This window comes from Balaenoptera physalus, assembly GCF_965194825.1.
Source record: "Balaenoptera physalus genome assembly, contig: HAP1_SCAFFOLD_1426, whole genome shotgun sequence".
In the NCBI taxonomy this organism is placed as follows: Eukaryota; Metazoa; Chordata; class Mammalia; order Artiodactyla; family Balaenopteridae; genus Balaenoptera; species Balaenoptera physalus.
Window position 1 is genome coordinate 136,463 of NW_028125370.1, and position 20,368 is coordinate 156,830.

Here is a 20,368-nt window from a genome sequence, read left to right on the forward strand (position 1 = left end):
CTCTGTACACCAGTGCTAAATAGAATCTTGGAGATAGAGTTTTGGGTGAAGTAGAAAAGGATAGCTTTATTACTTTGCCAGGCAAACGGGGACACAGTGGGCTCCTGCCTCGAAAAACTGTGTCTCTACTTGGAGAGGATAGTGAGAAGTTTCACAGTAATGGTTCAAAGAGGGCGTGATCAGCTCTTGGACGTCCTGCTGATGAGGTGGGGGTGAGGTAGGTAAGAGTCAGCATCATCAACCTTCAGGTTCCAACTGGTCTGGGCTCTACATGCTTGTGGGCAGCATACCATTGTTAATCATTAACTTCTCCCACCTGGAGGGGGTTTCAGTATCTGCAAAACAGCTCTAAGAAATTGTTTTGTATATCCATTGTTGGGGAGCCAGGACCTTGCCCCAAGGCTGCACTGTGTTTCTCTTGACTGTTTCTCACTGGTCTCGCATCCCCTCCCTTCCCTGATTAACAACTGCTTGAATCTGCCCGTTGGAACTCAGAGAAGGTCATGGAGGCTGAATGAAGTCTATTTCCTGTAATCAAAGAAATGGGGGACACAGAAAGCCTTTGTGCCCAGGAGCCCCTCAGGGCCCTGCTCGGTATCCCTGTCTCCCCCAACTAAGAATGTTCCTGTGTATCATTAGTGTCTAAAAGATACTGAACACAAGGACAGAGGAAAAAATGAGTGATTGGATGAGAGGGTGGATGGGTGAAGGGTAGGTGGGAGGATGAGTGGGTGGAAGGAAAGATGGGTGGGTGGGTGAAAGGATGGTAGGCAGAGATAGTTGGAGTGAGTGGAGATGGATCAAAAGATGGGTAAATGGGCAAATGGATGGAAGCGTGAGGGGATGAATGGGACATGAGGAAAGAGGAAAGATAGGTAGATGGATAGAGGAATTGGTGGATGGATGGAAAGGTTAATGATAGACAAATGGAGAGCGGATGGGATGGTCTGTGAAAGGGTAGGTAGGTTGGTGAATGGTTGCTAAGCACCACTGAGTGGCATGTGTTGGTGGGATTTGCCTTTTTCCTTTGTAGACTAGGAGAGGTGTGGTCTATTGCTATGAGGGAGGTGGAGGGAATAGGATGAGTTTGGAAAAGTTTGAGAAAAGGGGGAGGGCTTACTAGGCATAGGTAGAAGACTGAAACAGTGCTGAAGGCTCAACTGTGCTGAGAAAAGTCCATGTTGAAGTGGTGAACAGTAAGGCAGAGTAGCCTGTAGCTAAGCCACAGCACCCTTCGCTGATTTCCTCCTTATCCTCGCAGCACCTCTGCCCGAACCCTTCCATCTCCAGGAGGGTAAGGCGGGCTTCACTGAGAACAAGTTTTGTAATATATTTTACGGACTTAGAAAAGGCAAGAACTTCTCCGTGCATGAGGACGTGCTGTGTGCTGGGGACTTCTCGACAGGAAAGGCCATCTGCCAAGTGAGTAAGGTCATTTCTGTTCTTCCCTTGCCTGTTCTCAGGGCCTCAGTTTCCCTAGGGGAGGGGCTGTGTTGCCTCTACTGTCTTTGTGGAGACCCCTGGGACTTCCCATTTCCTCCCTCCACATGTCTTCCTGGGCTCAATTCCTTGGCAGTGTCCCCCAGGATAGCCCCTTCCTAAGCCCCTTGCACATAAGGGCATCTACTGGCAGCACCCTCAAACAGCATCTTTTTATGAGGCATACCTTAAAGTTTTAATTTAAGTATAACATACATACAAAAGAATCTATTCATGCTGTTTTCATAAGTTGGATGAACTTTCACATAGTTACGCAACAGATGACCAATACCCCAGAGGTCCCACTCACACCTCCTTCCTATCACCAACACCCAACAGAAACCGCCATCTTCACTTTTGACAACTTAGATTAGATTCTGAATATTCCATAAATAGAATTTATTTCCAGTTGTCAATCTTTCGTGTCTTTCTATTTGTGAGATTCATCCAAACTGTTAAATGTAGTTATAGTTTGTTGAGTCTCATTGCTCTACAGGACTCTATTGTGTGAATTGAATTCTATGATCAGTTCTACTCTTGATGGGTATTTTAGAGGTTTCCAAGTTTTTCATTTCGTTTCACTTCCAAATATTTTATCTTCTATTTCACAGAAACCCTTGAGTAGAATTGTTGAATTAAAAGGTATGTGTATATTCAGCTTTGGCAGATATTTCCTAACAACATCTCCAAAGTGGTTGCACTTCATTCCAGCAGTGGATGTGAGTTTAATATTTATTTATTTAATTTATTTATTTTCCTTATTTTTTTTTTGGCTGTGTCGTGTCTTAGTTGCACCACAAGTGATCTTTGCTGAGGCATGCGAGATCTTTCGTTATGGTGCGCAGTCTCCTCCGGTTTCTCTCTGGTTGTGGTTCTCAGGCTTCTCTCTAGTTGTCGTGTGTGGGTTTTCTCTCTCTAGCTGTTGTGCGTGGGGCTCCGGAGTGCATGGGCTCTGTAGTTGTGGCATGCAGGTTCTCTTGAGGCGCACGAGCTCATTAGTTGCGGCACGCTGGCTTAGTTGCCCCGCGGCATTTGGGATCTTAGTTCCTCAACCAGGGATTGAACCCGCGTCCCCTGCATTGGAAGGCAGATTTTTTACCACTGGATCACCAGGGAAGTCCTGGATGAGAGTTTATATCCTCGCCAACACTTTGCACTTTCCATCTTTTCTCATTTTGATAGCTTATGGTGGTTTGCATGTCCCTGATGACAAGTTAAATGTACTTTCATATGTTTATTGTCATTGGATATCTTCTCTAAAGTTTCCCTTCCAGATTTTCCCCCCTCTCACTTTTCTGTTGGGTTGTCTTCTTTTCCTTTAGGGGCTCCTTGTGTATTTTTACATATTACAGGTATGAGTCCACTGTTGGATATTTGAATTGTAAACATTTCTTTCCTCTCTCTTTAATGCCCAATTTTAGAGGTGGGCAAACAGGTCCAGAGAGGGAAAGTAGCTACCCTAAAATAAGGCAGCACAACCTGGTCCCCCGTATTCTGACTCCAAGCCTAACCTGACCTCCACCATATCCGCCTCAGGGCCCAGCCTCCCAAGCTGGCATCATGTGCGGAGCTCTTACATAGATGGCATTGTGGAGTGGAGGGGAGAGTATTAGGGTTCTGGAGTTAGAGACACTGCTCTGCCCTGAAGGTCTTTTCACTTTCTGAGCCCATGTCCTCATTTATACTGTAGGATTCTGAGGCCTCCTTCATGGGATTGTCGAAAGGATGGTGTAGTGGGTTGGATAGTGTCCCCCTACATTTGTAACCATCTGGAATCTCAGAAAGTGACCTGATTTGGAAATAGGTCTTTGCAGATGTGATTAGCTAAGAATCTCGAGATGAAACCATTTTGAGTTTAGAGTGGGCTGAGGGATAGACAGAGAGGTACTTGATTTCAGACTTCTGGTTTCCAGAACTGTGAGAAGAGAAATTTCTGTTGTTTTTATAGTGACCCAGTTTGTGGTAATATGCTTTGGCACCCCAGGAAATGCACACAGGAGGGATGGGATGCGCCTGGTCCTTGAGAAGGCCTCACGGACAGCTGTTTTCACGGCAGCCCAGTGGAGCTGCTGAGCCAGAGGGAAGAAGCTCGGCCAGCTGCCCTCCTGGTAGGAGGTAGACCCAGCTTTCTTGGTTCCCAGTGCACAACCCATGGCTATCTGGCTTGGGCCGTTGTTCTCACAGAGTCAGCTGCACCTGCAGGTGAAATAAAGGGCTGAGTCCCCCGAGTCCCCATCTGGCTGTCACCGTAGACCTCCCTTCCAGCCTGCAGAGGTCATGGCCATGGAGTTCAGGGCCGGAGCCCTTTGCCTGCTTGCCTGCTGGACATCCATTCTGCCTCTTGACCCCACCCCCTCTCGTTTCTCCCCAGGCTGAGGACACCATTGAGCTGGACACCCAGGAGCCCCAGCACATGGCCCCTCCTGCCCCCCCTTAGCCTTTCAGTCACCACAGCCTGTCTGAGAGGTTCCATCTAGATTCATCTTCTGTCACATGCCTGCTCTGGTCCCAACCTCCAACCGGGACTCTCTTCTCTCACTGAAGTGCCCTCCCCCAGCACAGGACACCCAGAAACAAGTCTGAGGAGAGACAGACCCCAGGAGCACTCAGTGCTCAGACTGTGGGGCAGGACAGACCTGGGTCCAGTCTTCAGTCTGTAATTTAGTGATTACGACCTTCGATAACCCATGAAATGGGGTTGTTAACGGCCTCCACTTAATAAGGTCCTTATAGAAGATTCAGTACTGTGCCTGGCATTCAGTAGGTGCTTAACACCTGCTGGCTTTCAATCTCCTGGCCTGGTCTGCCTCCCTCTATCTGGATTGTACCTGTTCTCCTGGGCCTGTCTTAGACCTGTCCTCTCACCCAAGGTAGAATTCATTGCTCTGGCCCTGCCCAACACACACACACACACACACACACACACACACACACACTGTTTGCTGCGTGTCTTCAGTAGTGCAAAGTGCAGCTCACTTTGCGTGGGATACATTAGTGTTGGGCCTTCCTCTGCCTTCTGAGAACTCCCCAGGGGCTAGGAGGCTATTGGAGCCCTTCCCATCTCCCTCGGACTGGCCCAGAATCCATCATAATATAGACAACCACATGGCTCATCTGCACGAATCCCTGAGGCCTGGAGTGGACAGGGACCAGGCCTTCCCCTGGCCTTGAACAGCTTGGGGTGGGTACACTGTGGGGAAGGCTAAGGGCACCCCAGCTAGGGAGCACAGAGGGGAAGAGCTGAGGTGATGATGGCACATTCCCAATCTCCAAGAAGACCCCGTGTATGACTTTCTTGGGTCTGCGGTGACAAATCACCTCAAAGTGGGTGGCTAAAACAACAGAACTTTATTCTCTTACCTTTCTGGAGGTCAAAAGTCTAAAGTCAAGGTGTTGGCCGGGCTGGTTCCTTCTGGAGACTCTAGGGGAGAAGGTTTTCTTGCTTTTGCTAGCTTTTTCGAGGCCGCCAGCATTCCTTGGCTCATGGCCCCTTCCTCTGTCCCCAAAGCACATTGCTCCTACCTCTGCTTCTGTCATCACATCTCCTCCTCTGACTCTGGCCTCCTGCCTCCCTCTTTCCTCATGAGAATCTTTCTGATTACATTGGGTCCACACAGATAATCCAGGATAGTCTTCCTATTTCCAGATGCTCAACTCCATCACAGCTGCAGAGTCCCTTTTGCCACGTAAGGTAACATAGCCAAAGGGTCCAGTGATGAGGATGGGCATCTTTGAGGGTTATTTTTGGCCAGCTACACCATGTACCCTTCTCTCTCCTTCAAGCCACCACTTCCCCCACCCCTTCCTCAGCTGGAGATCTTCTCATTTCACTGAGAACGCCAAAGCAATCAATCAGCCTAGAGCCCATTCATCTTGCCAGCCCCACCCTAGCATCTTCCATCTCTCCTGAGCCTCATGGCCCATCCCAGCCAGTCTGTCCTGGAGCTCTGGGTGCCCAAAGGCTCTCCTGCTCCACGTCTTCTGTCTCCCTCTTTCCTGGCTCCTGTGTAAACGTGCAACAGCACTCTCCCTCCTGCAATTGCCCAGTTTCTCTGCCTTCCTTCCCCAAAAGACTCACAGCAGCACTGAATCTAACCCACTCCACCCAGGAGTGTCGCCAATGTGCCACCAGAGCCACATGACCAACATCCCCAAGAGCCTGTCTTGCCAGAGCCACCTGTGGACCTGAGTCCTCCTCTCACTCAGCACTTCAGCAAGTCTCACTCCCATTTCCTGGGCACCAGGACTAGCCAGCTACTCTGCTGTGCACCTGGTCCCCTCCCCTCCCACCTCTAAATGCTGGAGAGCCCAGGGCTCCGTGCTCAGCCTGCTGCTTCCCCTCTGCAGTTCCTCCCTGGTTGGTGAGAAAGGCTCAGATTTGAAAGGTCCTGTTGCCTCCTTCAACATATTGCCCCAAATCTGACTGTTTCTTACTGCCCTGGCCCCTCCCCATCAGTAATCTCTCACCTTCCCTCCTGTAGCTACCTCCCAACTGGTTCATTCTCCACACAGCACCAGAGTGATCCAGGTGCTAGACATAACCTAGACAGTTCTCCATGGGGGTCAATTCTAACTCCCCACCATAAGGCCCTGTGACCCCATGTCCCATCTATCCCCCTTGCTCCGCACACATCACTGCTCTTCCTCCCCCCCACCTGGCTCAACCCTCCTCTCCTCGTCTGCACTTACTGCTCCCCCTTCTCCTGCATCAGAAAGTTAGGTTGTTTCTTGCCTGGAGTCTCAGCACAGGAAAGCTTTGTGCCTCCACCCTATGAAGTGCCCTTCCCTTCCTGTCCTGTCCCTTCCATGGCTTGTTTCCACATGTCACATCTGACAATGGCAGGCTAATTGGCTTATTTACAAAAGCACCGAAAAAGAGGAGCCTTGTCATTTCACCGCTGTGCCCAAAGGCGGAGGCTGCCCTGGATGCTGGATGTGCGTGTTGGACAGGTGAGTGGAGGAGCAGCAAGCATGGCTATGGCCCCTGCTCCCCCACCCCCACCCCCACCCCCAAGGATGGAACCTTCGCTTTGGCTGATGAGTGAGGGAATTTCCAAGCAGATTGTCCTGCCCTGACAGCATTTTAGGACTTCAGCAGCTTTCTGGGGACCCCCATCTTCTCCCCGAGCAAAACAGGCTGCCTCCACCACGCCTGGGTATGGGCATTTTCTGAAAATGTTCAACCAAGAAGTTGAGAGAAAAATGAAAGGCCTAACTAAAGGAATGAAAAAGGAGGAGGACCCACGTGGGCACATGCTGCTGCAGTTCAGGGTATTGCAAGAGCTGGGGACTGACGCAGCTTTAGCTGGCCAGGCTTTACTCACAGAGCAGCTCTCTTGGGCCCTATGGTGCAGCTGTCCCTTCTCGGCCTTGGATAGTGCCCGTCCTGGACCACCAGGGCCTCGCTGGGCACAGAGGTCCATATGTTGATAGGTTTAGATCAATGATTGTCCTGAGGGTCAATCAGGAACTTCCTATAGCACGATTCCACTGCCTGCCTGCATGGCCTAATAGGGCTGCTCGGCAGTGGGACGCTGGTGTTGGGACTTCCACAGAGGTGCACCTGAGTGATCCTGGATGGCAGAGACTCATAAGCCCCACCTTGCTACCTGGTCTTCTCAGACCTGGCTCAGTCACCCACATGAACTCCCATCTCTTTCCTAGGGCGATTCCGGGGGGCCCCTCGTCTGTGACTTCGCCAGTGCCTGGGTTCTGATGGGGCTGTCCAGCTGGGGCTTTGACTGCCGTCATCCCATTTACCCCAGCATCTTCACCAACGTCACCTACTTCACCGACTGGATCGTCGAGATCCAGAGACTCACACGTCTCCCTGAGCCCACGTCCGCTCCTCCTCAGGCCCTGTTTCCATACCAGACTCTGCAGGCTGCGGGCTCGCCTGGGCCTGGCACAGCCTTTGTGCCTCCACAGAGCTGGCCCCTGCTGTTGTTCATGCTTGGGGCCGTATGGAAAGCCCTGCAGTGATCCCCCAAGTCCCTCTGCTCTTGCTCTCTGCCTCAGGGTCCAGTCTCCTCGCTGGAACCTTCTGCCTCTCCCCTCCCGCAGCCCCATCACCTTTCAGTGGTCCGTTCTTCGCTTTCCTGTCCAACTGCTGCCACCCCACGAACCAAGCATGAAAAAAACAAATACAAACTAATGAAAGAGTCATCTTGCTCCTGTCTTGGGGCCCTATTGCCCGCCGTGATCCTCAGCACTCACCCTTTCCCTTGAGGTCTGTTGTCTGACTCCGTGGTCAAGGAAACAGGACCGGGCAGGGAGACTATCCCAGGAGGAAAGCAGGAGTGAGGACACTGAAGGAGTCCAGCTGGGGAGAGAGAAAGGTGTCTTCACTTGCAGACACCACTCCTGCCATGGGGGTGCACAGGCCTTCAGAGGAAGGATATGTCAGCTCCACCTGCCATAACAAATACCACAGGCAATGTGGCTTAAACAAGAGGAATTTATCACCTCACAGTTCTGGAGCCCAGAAGTCTAAAGTCTCTCTCCTTGGCTGATAGATGGTCATCTTCTCCCTGTGTCCTCACATTGTCTTCCCTCTGTGTGTTTCTGTGTCCAAATTCTCCCTTCCTATAACGGCACCAATCATATTGGATTAGGGGCTACCCTAGCGACCTCATGTTAACTCAATTATCTCTTTAAAGGCTCTACTCCAAATAAAGTCACATTCTGGGGACTTCTCTGGAGATCCGGGGTTTAAGACTCCACGTTTCTATTGCATTGGTCACGGGTTCCATCCCTGGTAGAGGAACTAAGATCCCACATGCCACATGGTGCAACCAAAAAAAAAAAAAAATGTCACATTCTGAGGTACTGGGGTTAGGACTTCAACATATGTATTTTGGGGGGGGCATAATTCAGCCTTTAATAGGAAGTAAGACATTTTGCCAGGTGTCTGTAGTACAAGGGAGTAAGGATCTTTCCCAAAGTAAAGAACCGTCAATCATGGGATTTGGAGGAACAAGGACCAGCTCCCCACGGAGGTAGACGGAAGTTCCCAGAGTGCGGGACAATTGAGTTGGACTGGAGTACATGACCCAGGCCTTGAGGATGGGGCTTCCAGCCTGCAGCATAGAGGGCTGTTGAATGTGGCGGGTCTAGCAGAGTAAGTGGGAAACAGAGAGAGGAGGCCTGATGCCAGGCTGAGGTGCAGGCTGGCAGTCCTCAGACCTCTGCTCCTAGAGTCGACTTCCAGCACCCTCCTCACCCACCCCCATGCTCCTGCTCTCCACAGTCTGAAGGGGCCCAACTCACTGCCCCCCAAACCCACATGACACTGCTCTCTTCTGTGTAGGGGCCCAGGCCAGCCTGGCCCAAGATGTCCACAGACCTCCAGCAGTTGGAGCCTGGTGTCTCCTTTCTGCTTAGCTGACTCAGGACTTAGTGGCCTGGCAATAAGCCTTGAATCAATGTTCTAGTCATCCTTCCTACCAATATGCCTGACGCAGAGTCCTTGTGCAGCCATCGGGATCCCAGGAGGCCTGGCAATGCACCCGCCCCAGCCTTCCTAACCCATGGTAATGTGGTAAATTTCCCATTTAGCACATATCCAATATGGACTAGATGCCATTCAAAGGGTTCAGTGGAAGTTCTTTCCAATCCTGGCATTGCCCAAATATCCTGAACCCTCACTGGCAGGTGAGCACAGATGGACTCGTATGCACATGAACACTGGGATGCCACTGGCTGGACCCAGGACCCTGCACAGGAGCTCCCTTCCCAAGATGATCTTGGGAGGCCTCAAGAAAGTGTCTTCCCAGCATCCACACCTGTCTAGGCATTGCCGCACTCCCTGCCTCTGGCCATCCCTCTGGCTGGAGCTCTACCACTGAGGTACCACCACACCTAGCAGGAGAGCCTTTGGGCACCCAGAGCTCCAGGACAGACTGGCTGGGATGGGCCATGAGGCTCAGGAGAGATGGAAGATGTTAGGGTGGGGCTGGCAAGATGAATGGGCTCTAGGCTGATTGATTGCTTTGGCGTTCTCAGTGAAATGAGAAGATCTCCAGCTGAGGAAGGGGTGGGGGAAGTGGTGGCTTGAAGGAGAGAGAAGGGTACATGGTGTAGCTGGCCAAAAATAACCCTCAAAGATGCCCAACCTCATCACTGGACCCTTTGGCTATGTTACCTTACGTGGCAAAAGGGACTCTGCAGCTGTGATGGAGTTGAGCATCTGGAAATAGGAAGACTATCCTGGATTATCTGTGTGGACCCAATGTAATCAGAAAGATTCTCATGAGGAAAGAGGGAGGCAGGAGGCCAGAGTCAGAGGAGGAGATGTGATGACAGAAGCAGAGGTAGGAGCAATGTGCTTTGGGGACAGAGGAAGGGGCCATGAGCCAAGGAATGCTGGCGGCCTCGAAAAAGCTAGCAAAAGCAAGAAAACCTTCTCCCCTAGAGTCTCCAGAAGGAACCAGCCCGGCCAACACCTTGACTTTAGACTTTTGACCTCCAGAAAGGTAAGAGAATAAAGTTCTGTTGTTTTAGCCACCCACTTTGAGGTGATTTGTCACCGCAGACCCAAGAAAGTCATACACGGGGTCTTCTTGGAGATTGGGAATGTGCCATCATCACCTCAGCTCTTCCCCTCTGTGCTCCCTAGCTGGGGTGCCCTTAGCCTTCCCCACAGTGTACCCACCCCAAGCTGTTCAAGGCCAGGGGAAGGCCTGGTCCCTGTCCACTCCAGGCCTCAGGGATTCGTGCAGATGAGCCATGTGGTTGTCTATATTATGATGGATTCTGGGCCAGTCCGAGGGAGATGGGAAGGGCTCCAATAGCCTCCTAGCCCCTGGGGAGTTCTCAGAAGGCAGAGGAAGGCCCAACACTAATGTATCCCACGCAAAGTGAGCTGCACTTTGCACTACTGAAGACACGCAGCAAACAGTGTGTGTGTGTGTGTGTGTGTGTGTGTGTGTGTGTGTGTGTGTGTGTGTGTGTGTGTTGGGCAGGGCCAGAGCAATGAATTCTACCTTGGGTGAGAGGACAGGTCTAAGACAGGCCCAGAAGAACAGGTACAATCCAGATAGAGGGAGGCAGACCAGGCCAGGAGATTGAAAGCCAGCAGGTGTTAAGCACCTACTGAATGCCAGGCACAGTACTGAATCTTCTATAAGGACCTTATTAAGTGGAGGCCGTTAGCAACCCCATTTCACGGGTTATCTAAGGTCGTAATCACTAAATTACAGACTGAAGACTAGACCCAGGTCTGTCCTGCCCCACAGTCTGAGCACTGAGTGCTCCTGGGGTCTGTCTCTCCTCAGACTTGTTTCTGGGTGTCCTGTGCTGGGGGAGGGCACTTCAGTGAGAGAAGGCAGCCCCAGTTGGAGGCTGGGGACCAGAGCAGGCATGTGACAGAAGATGAATCTAGATGGAACCTCTCAGACAGGCTGTGGTGACTGAAAGGCTAAGGGGGGCAGGAGGGGCCATGTGCTGGGGCTCCTGGGTGTCCAGCTCAATGGTGTCCTCAGCCTGGGGAGAAACGAGAGGGGGTGGGGTCAAGAGGCAGAATGGATGTCCAGCAGGCAAGCAGGCAAAGGGCTCCGGCCCTGAACTCCATGGCCATGACCTCTCCAGGCTGGAAGGGAGGTCTACGGTGACAGCCAGATGGGGACTCGTGGGACTCAGCCCTTTATTTCACCTGCAGGTGCAGCTGACTCTGTGAGAACAACGGCCCAAGCCAGACAGCCATGGGTTGTGCACTGGGAACCAAGAAAGCTGGGTCTACCTCCTACCAGGAGGGCAGGTGGCCAAGCTTCTTCCCTCTGGCTCAGCAGCTCCACTGGGCTGCCGTGAAAACAGCTGTCCGTGAGGCCTTCTCAAGGACCAGGCGCATCCCATCCCTCCTGTGTGCATTTCCTGGGGTGCCAAAGCATATTACCACAAACTGGGTCACTATAAAAACAACAGAAATTTCTCTTCTCACAGTTCTGGAAACCAGAAGTCTGAAATCAAGTACCTCTCTGTCTATCCCTCAGCCCACTCTAAATTCAAAATGGTATCATCTCGAGATTCTTAGCTAATCACACCTGCAAAGACCTATTTCCAAATCAGGTCACTTTCTGAGATCCCAAATGGTTACAAATGTAGGGGACACTATCCAACCCACTACACCATCCTTTCGACAATCCCATGAAGGAGGCCTCAGAATCCTACAGTATAAATGAGGACATGGGCTCAGAAAGTGAAAAGACCTTCAGGGCAGAGCAGTGTCTCTAACTCCAGAACCCTAATACTCTCCCCTCCACTCCACAATGCCATCTATGCAAGAGCTCCGCACATGATGCCAGCTTGGGAGGCTGGGCCCTGAGGCGGATATGGTGGAGGTCAGGTCAGGCTTGGAGTCAGAATACGGGGGACCAGGTTGTGCTGCCTTATTTTAGGGTAGCGACTTTCCCTCTCCGGACCTGTTTGCCCACCTCTAAAATTGGGCATTACAGAGAGAGGAAAGAAATGTTTACAATTCAAATATCCAACAGTGGACTCATACCTGTAATATGTAAAAATACACAAAGAGCCCCTAAAGGAAAAGAAGACAACCCAACAGAAAAGTGAGAGGGGGGAAAATCTGGAAGGGAAACTTTAGAGAAGACATCCAATGACAATAAACATATGAAAGTACATTTAACTTGTCATCAGGGACATGCAAACCACCATAAGCTATCAAAATGAGAAAAGATGGAAAGTGCAAAGTGTTGGCGAGGATATAAACTCTCATCCAGGACTTCCCTGGTGATCCAGTGGTAAAAAATCTGCCTTCCAATGCAGGGGACGCGGGTTCAATCCCTGGTTGAGGAACTAAGATCCCAAATGCCGCGGGGCTACTAAGCCAGCGTGCCGCAACTAATGAGCTCGTGCGTCTCAAGAGAACCTGCATGCCACAACTACAGAGCCCATGCACTCCGGAGCCCCACGCACAACAGCTAGAGAGAGAAAACCCACACGCGACAACTAGAGAGAAGCCTGAGAACCACAACCAGAGAGAAACCGGAGGAGACCGCGCACCGTAACGAAAGATCCCGCATGCCTCAGGAAAGATCCCTTGTGGTGCAACTAAGACACGACACAGCCAAAAAAAATAAGGAAAATAAATAAATAAAATAAATAAATATTAAACTCTCATCCACTGCTGGAATGAGTGGAAATGGTGCAACCACTTTGGAGATGTTGTTAGGAAATATCTGCCAAAGCTGAATATACACATACCTTTTAATTCAACAATTCTACTCAAGGGTTTCTGTGAAATAGAAGATAAAATATTTGGAAGTGAAACGAAATGAAAAACTTGGAAACCTCTAAAATACCCATCAAGAGTAGAACTGATCATAGAATTCAATTCACACAATAGAGTCCTGTAGAGCAATGAGACTCAACAAACTATAACTACATTTAACAGTTTGGATGAATCTCACAAATAGAAAGACACGAAAGATTGACAACTGGAAATAAATTCTATTTATGGAATATTCAGAATCTAATCTAAGTTGTCAAAAGTGAAGATGGCGGTTTCTGTTGGGTGTTGGTGATAGGAAGGAGGTGTGAGTGGGACCTCTGGGGTATTGGTCATCTGTTGCGTAACTATGTGAAAGTTCATCCAACTTATGAAAACAGCATGAATAGATTCTTTTGTATGTATGTTATACTTAAATTAAAACTTTAAGTTATGCCTCATAAAAAGATGCTGTTTGAGGGTGCTGCCAGTAGATGCCCTTATGTGCAAGGGGCTTAGGAAGGGGCTATCCTGGGGGACACTGCCAAGGAATTGAGCCCAGGAAGACATGTGGAGGGAGGAAATGGGAAGTCCCAGGGGTCTCCACAAAGACAGTAGAGGCAACACAGCCCCTCCCCTAGGGAAACTGAGGCCCTGAGAACAGGCAAGGGAAGAACAGAAATGACCTTACTCACTTGGCAGATGGCCTTTCCTGTCGAGAAGTCCCCAGCACACAGCACGTCCTCATGCACGGAGAAGTTCTTGCCTTTTCTAAGTCCGTAAAATATATTACAAAACTTGTTCTCAGTGAAGCCCGCCTTACCCTCCTGGAGATGGAAGGGTTCGGGCAGAGGTGCTGCGAGGATAAGGAGGAAATCAGCGAAGGGTGCTGTGGCTTAGCTACAGGCTACTCTGCCTTACTGTTCACCACTTCAACATGGACTTTTCTCAGCACAGTTGAGCCTTCAGCACTGTTTCAGTCTTCTACCTATGCCTAGTAAGCCCTCCCCCTTTTCTCAAACTTTTCCAAACTCATCCTATTCCCTCCACCTCCCTCATAGCAATAGACCACACCTCTCCTAGTCTACAAAGGAAAAAGGCAAATCCCACCAACACATGCCACTCAGTGGTGCTTAGCAACCATTCACCAACCTACCTACCCTTTCACAGACCATCCCATCCGCTCTCCATTTGTCTATCATTAACCTTTCCATCCATCCACCAATTCCTCTATCCATCTACCTATCTTTCCTCTTTCCTCATGTCCCATTCATCCCCTCACGCTTCCATCCATTTGCCCATTTACCCATCTTTTGATCCATCTCCACTCACTCCAACTATCTCTGCCTACCATCCTTTCACCCACCCACCCATCTTTCCTTCCACCCACTCATCCTCCCACCTACCCTTCACCCATCCACCCTCTCATCCAATCACTCATTTTTTCCTCTGTCCTTGTGTTCAGTATCTTTTAGACACTAATGATACACAGGAACATTCTTAGTTGGGGGAGACAGGGATACCGAGCAGGGCCCTGAGGGGCTCCTGGGCACAAAGGCTTTCTGTGTCCCCCATTTCTTTGATTACAGGAAATAGACTTCATTCAGCCTCCATGACCTTCTCTGAGTTCCAACGGGCAGATTCAAGCAGTTGTTAATCAGGGAAGGGAGGGGATGCGAGACCAGTGAGAAACAGTCAAGAGAAACACAGTGCAGCCTTGGGGCAAGGTCCTGGCTCCCCAACAATGGATATACAAAACAATTTCTTAGAGCTGTTTTGCAGATACTGAAACCCCCTCCAGGTGGGAGAAGTTAATGATTAACAATGGTATGCTGCCCACAAGCATGTAGAGCCCAGACCAGTTGGAACCTGAAGGTTGATGATGCTGACTCTTACCTACCTCACCCCCACCTCATCAGCAGGACGTCCAAGAGCTGATCACGCCCTCTTTGAACCATTACTGTGAAACTTCTCACTATCCTCTCCAAGTAGAGACACAGTTTTTCGAGGCAGGAGCCCACTGTGTCCCCGTTTGCCTGGCAAAGTAATAAAGCTATCCTTTTCTACTTCACCCAAAACTCTATCTCCAAGATTCTATTTAGCACTGGTGTACAGAGAAGCTGAGCTTTTTGTATCAACAGAGTAAATGAAGTAAATAAGTAGAATTGTTTTAGATCTAATAAGTGGTGTAAAGGAAATAAAACAGGGACATATGCTATTAGAGGTTGCCTGTTTTAGCTCATATGATCAAGTAAAACTCCTCAGAGGAGCAGCTGAGTTGTACATGTAAAGAAGTGAGTCATGCCAAGGTTAGCAGGGAGAGCAAGTGAGGCCAGGGAGGCAGCCAAGGTGAAGGCCCTGAGGTGGCGATGGCCTTGGCGTTTTCAAGCAGGAAGGAGGCCTGCTGGCTGGGATGGTGTGGGTGAGGGATGTAGTAGGAGATGAGCAGAGAGGAACTGGGGCCAACATTACACAGGGCCTGAGAGCCAAGGCAGGGAGTTACGACTTTTTTCTAGGTATAAATGAGAAGGCACTGAGGGTAATGAGCAGGGAACTGGCATGACTCCTGCTTTAAAGAAAACACTCAGACAGCTATGTGGAGACTAAAGTATAGCACACAGGGTGGGATCTCAGAGACCAGTCTGGAGGTACAGGCAAGCAATTATGGTCTATAGGACCAGGGTGGCAGCAGTGGGGTACCTACAAGGTGCCTGGCCCTGCCCGGGCCACAGGCTGGGATATTAAAACAAGAAAGACAGGGTTTCTGTCCTCAAGGAGGAACAGTCTGTGTGTGTGTGTGTGTGTGTGTGTGTGTGTGTGTGTGTGTGTGTGAAATGTGGTGTATGTGTGGTGTGTATGTGTTGTGTATGTGGTGTGAGAATGCTGGGAACCTGGTTGTTTGTCCTATGATTAGGGAGTGTTCATGACATACTAGTAGGCAAGGGCCAGGGATGCTGGCACTTCCCACCCAATGAAGACAGGGTCTGTTCAAAATGCCTGTAGCACCTCTGTTGAGAAACACGGTACCAAATTATGACCCTACAAATAATTAAAATATATATTCTTTTTCCCCTTAATTTTGCACCATAAGCATTTCCCCCAACCATAAATACTCCTTTCTTTAATAAAGACTCTGGCTCATAAGTCTTTGCCTACATTTCTCCTCTTCCAATCTTAAAAAACATAATTTTTTTCCTGCGTTATGCAGTGCACCTAACAAGCTTTCAAAGTAGATAGCTGAGCTGCGTTGGGAGAAGAGCAAAGTGAGGTTCAGAGAGTGAAACACTCTTAAGTCATAATCATTCTAACTTCATCAGGCAGGCTCAGAGGTCAGAAGTCGTACGTGTGTTTTCCTTCCACTTTTCCCAAGCTCCTCTTATGGCAATGGGAAATCAGGGTGTTTGTTTGTCAGTGGCCTGCAATGGACCAGGCCCCAAGCATGACCTTTGAGTTGAATCAAGTCATCTCAGATCCATGGTTGATTAAAACCTTGGAATCCAGAACCAGAAAGACTTCAAGAACCCAGAATCTTGATTCCAAAAGTCAAAGATTCCCAGACTTTCAGTGTAAACCTTTGCACTTAGGGAACACTGAAGCTTTACAGTCACACACTTTCAGAACTAGAACTAGAATGGTCCACTCCTCTAGAAATGACGCTTAGTGGGCCAAGGTCCAGTGCCTCTTTGCTTGGGGACCCCTCAGGAGGAGCCACACCTCCCTTCTTCCCTCCTTTGTCCTTCTCCCCTTCCTCCTCCCCACCCTCATCTGCCCCCAACCCGACTCTCCTACACCCTCTCACTTTCCTCGTTGAGCATCCCCCAGCCAGTTATCCAGCAGGATGAGTTACTGGGTAGCTGCATGCCAGGGACTGGGAGGCAGGCGGGGATGATGTAGGAGGTGAAATTCACAGGAAAGAGCAGCTGCAACATGGCTATGTCACTCCCGAAGGGATGTAACTTCTCAAAGTCTGGGTGCATGATAATCCGGCTCAGTGACATCTCTCGGGTGTGCTGGGTGTGCTGGTGCAGCTGGGTGCTTCCTGACAGAACCCGGTAGTTCTCCGGGGCGTGAGATTTTCTGGAGGAAGAAGGGCACATTGTCACCATCATCTCTGCGTGTGGGCTAGCTCTTTCCCTGCATCCTCATCTAACTGCCCACAGGCCTCTACCCCACATGATGCTAGACAGCTTTTATCTCCCCATTTCTAGCGTTCAGGAGTCCTTCTTTCTTGGGGCTAATTGCTATTCTACTTACAACCTCAGACACACGGCTTCTCCATCACACACTAGAATCAGAGGAGCACTGAATCCTTGTGCTGGAAAGATCCTTGGTGGCGTATCAAATGAAGGTCTTTGATTGTACACAGGAGGAGTTCTGGCTCAATCCCAGCTCTAACTTTACCCTTCCCAAGACTCCCTACAGTCCACCTTCTGGCCCCACACTCTTCCTGACCTCTCCTTTCTTTAAACACCTTCCTGCCCAAGGGCTGCTTCTCCACTCAGTTATAAGGACTCACAAAAGACTTGTTAAATAAATGAGCAAATGAGTGCAGGAAACAGAACCTTGCCTTGTTCCCTGAACACAGGTGCTGAAACTTCCCACCTCCCTGACTGTTTGCACGGCTCGTCCACCTGGAGACCCACTCATGCTCCCCTTGCCCAAACCCTTCCCCTCCAGCAAGCCCCTCGCTCTGCATAGCCCTTCTCCGGAACCCCCAGCCCAGGCATCTGCCTTTCTCACCCATGTTGGGCCTTCTCGTGTGACAGGATGGAGACAGGGTGAGGTGGGGACTTGCCACCCCTGATGTCACAAAGGGGCTTGCGTGGATCGTCGTATGGAGTAGGCGCCAATAGGACTCTAAGCTCCGAAAGTTCCAGCTCCCAGACCTGGGCTGTGATGCCCCAACTCCCTGGGGACCCCTCCTCATGTGTTCAGACCCAGGCACTGAGCCAGGCCGAGGACGGCCAGGGGAATTAGACTCCTGAGCAGCCATGTCACTCTCCCAGGGAGCCCCAATTCCCACCTATGCAGCCTGGCACCATGGCTCCCCACAACGCACACCAGCGGCCATGACTACTCCTGGGCACACAGTTGTGCAGGAGTAATAAGAAGAATTGCCCAGCTGCTGGTCAGACATGCGGTCCCAGGTCCCTGCCTGGAATCTGACACCTGGAAATGTGGGGACGTTAAGAAGAAGCTGTGATCTGAGATTGGTCCACACTGCATGGCAGCCAGGACGGACACTGCCACTCTCCTGAGGCACATCTGTGTTGAAGCACAGGCACAGGGGCTGATGGCAGAGCATGAGGCGGATCTGAGCAGGTGAGCAGGGAGGCCAGTCCAGGTGGAGGGTACACAGGCCAAAGGCAGGAATGACATGCATCTGAAGGCCACAGACTGCCCCAGAGAAAAGCCCAGAGGAGCTGACGTGGGATGCCCATCACCCCTCTTCTCCTCTTCCCCCATATCCCCCTCCCCTGCCAGTGCCTGTGCTGGCACCCTGGAAGGAGGACTTACTTCAGAAAGCAGTGGGCAGTGGAAACGACCCAGCGAGAGTTAATGAGGACAGCTCCACAGACGTGTGAGCCCTGGTACTGCAAGCTGGCCTGCCATGGCCACTGGCCAGCCACCACGTCCTGGCCACCGTAGATCTTCCCCATCACCTTGGGTTTCCCGCACACTGTGGAGACTCCCCTGCCACCTACGAAAGAGGCACTAGTAGTACCCCAAATGCCACTACCAGGAAGGCCCTGTCCACTTCATAGATGGGAAAACCAAGGCCAAGCGTCCAGTGGCCTAGCCAAAATGACAGCGCTACCTGGACTCTACTTTCACTGGCTGCCCCTGAGAATTGGACAGAGCAAGCCCTGTGGGGATGAGGACCCAGAGGTCTGGTGGGATGGGGCAAGGGGGGACCCAGGGTAGCCACAGCAGCTCACAGCAGCATCTGCAGGGAGAAGGACATCCCCGAGTGAGGCTGCCAAGGGCTGGGCGCGTCACAGACCTTATTTCCCTCAACTAGCACACCTCAATGCCTACTCTTGTAGATCAAAGAGCTAAAGGTCTCAGAAGTTGCCAACATTACTTGCTCAAGATCATGGCTTCTAAGGGCCTGTGCCTCCTCCATGTCACCCCGGTGTCTTAGGGAGGGAGATTTGCAGTCTGTGGTGCTGTGTGAGCTGGGGAAAGTCATTCCCCCTCTCTGACTCAGGATTCTACATTTCTAAAAGAAGAGGGAGTGGGCTAATGAAGACAGCCCTGGCTCTAGGACTCACACCTGGGAGGGCAGGGGGTGTGCCCAGGCCCCCTGAGAGCGGGCATCTTGGTCTAGGGCCTGCGCTCCCAGGGCCTCACGGAGGGGAATGAGACCCGCGGCCCTGGACTCAGGGCCACTCGTTCATCAGTCCTGGTGCTTTCCTCCACCCAGCCACCCAGCCTCAGGGTCAGACCCTGCTATGTCCCCACTTCCACAGTCCCACAGAGGTCCCAGAGTCCCACAGAGGCACTTCCCACCCAGAGGCTCCACAGTGGGGAGTCGGTGACCCACCTGTGTTGAGGGGGTCTCTGGGCTGCCCGGTTGTTGGCCAGGGCAGAGAAAAGATGAAATTCAGTGACTCAGGGCACCCAGGCCCTGGTCACAGCCGGCCCCCTCAGGCCCTGCAGTTTAGGCCGTTTCAGCCCGCAGCAGAGGCCCCAACGCACCTGTGGCTCCCGGGGCCAACCGCTGCGCTTCCGGAGTCGGAGCGCTGCCCTCCACCGCTCCGCCCGCGCCTGGAGCCCAGCCGGGGGCGGCCGTGGCCGTGGCCGGGGACCCTCGCAGCTCCAGGGTGGCCACGGGCAGCAGCAGCAGCCAGAGAAGGGCCACAGGCTGGCCTCGGCCTTGGGCGATCCACGCCTCCGTGCCCATTGCCAGGGTTGCTGACTCCCGCCTGACCCCAGCCTGGCCCTGCCTGACCTTGCCCTGACCCCGCCTCAGCCCAGCCCTCAGCCCACCCTGACCTTCTTCAGAACCTTTTAAACAACTCTACTAAGATATAATTTATATACCATGAAGTTCACTTATTATTATACAAGGGACAATTCAATGATTTTCTGTACATTTTTTAAAATTTATTTATTTATTTATATTTAAATAAACTTTTTGTTTTAGATTTATGAAAAAGTTGCAAAGACAGTACAAGGAGTTCCAAGATCCCCCTCACCCACTTTCCCCTAATATTAAGATCTTATATTACTATGGCACACTTATCACAACTAGTGAGCCAATATTGAGACATTAATATTAACTGAGGTCCATTCTTTCTTTTTTTAAATTTTTTTAAGCTTAAGGTGTATAGCATAATGATTTGACTTCCATGCATCATGAAATGATCATCAGAATAAATTTAGTGAACATCCATCATCCCACATAGATACAAAATTAAAGAAATGGAAAAAAAAATTTTTCCTTGTGATGAGAACTCTTAGGATTTACTCTATCAACTGTCATGTATAACATACGGCAGTGTTCATTATATTTATCATGTTGTCCATTACATCCCTAGTACTTATTTATCGCATAACTGGGAGTTTGTACCTTTGACTGCAGCTAACCAGTTCTCCCTCCCCCAATCTCCGGCCTCTGGTAACCACAAATCCGATCTCCTTTCCTATGAATTTGTTTGTTTG

The 20,368-nt window shown here is 50.7% G+C and overlaps 1 long non-coding RNA gene and 1 pseudogene across 2 annotated transcripts; both read right to left on the reverse strand.

Moving 5' to 3' along the window:
* Nucleotides 1–3,236: 3,236 nt before the first annotated feature.
* LOC309653899 lies at nt 3,237–13,516 on the reverse strand. The gene is made up of 4 exons (XR_014259603.1): nt 13,396–13,516; nt 7,945–8,064; nt 7,696–7,863; nt 3,237–3,675 (listed from the first exon to the last, which is right to left on the reverse strand). It is a non-coding gene; the product is annotated as an uncharacterized lncRNA (long non-coding RNA).
* A 2,969-nt stretch (nt 13,517–16,485) lies between these two features.
* Nucleotides 16,486–19,607, reverse strand: LOC309653902 (putative serine protease 47 pseudogene; annotated as a pseudogene). Its single transcript has 3 exons — nt 19,403–19,607; nt 18,218–18,401; nt 16,486–16,777 (listed from the first exon to the last, which is right to left on the reverse strand). The product of its transcript is annotated as a putative serine protease 47 pseudogene (transcript).
* Nucleotides 19,608–20,368: the final 761 nt, after the last annotated feature.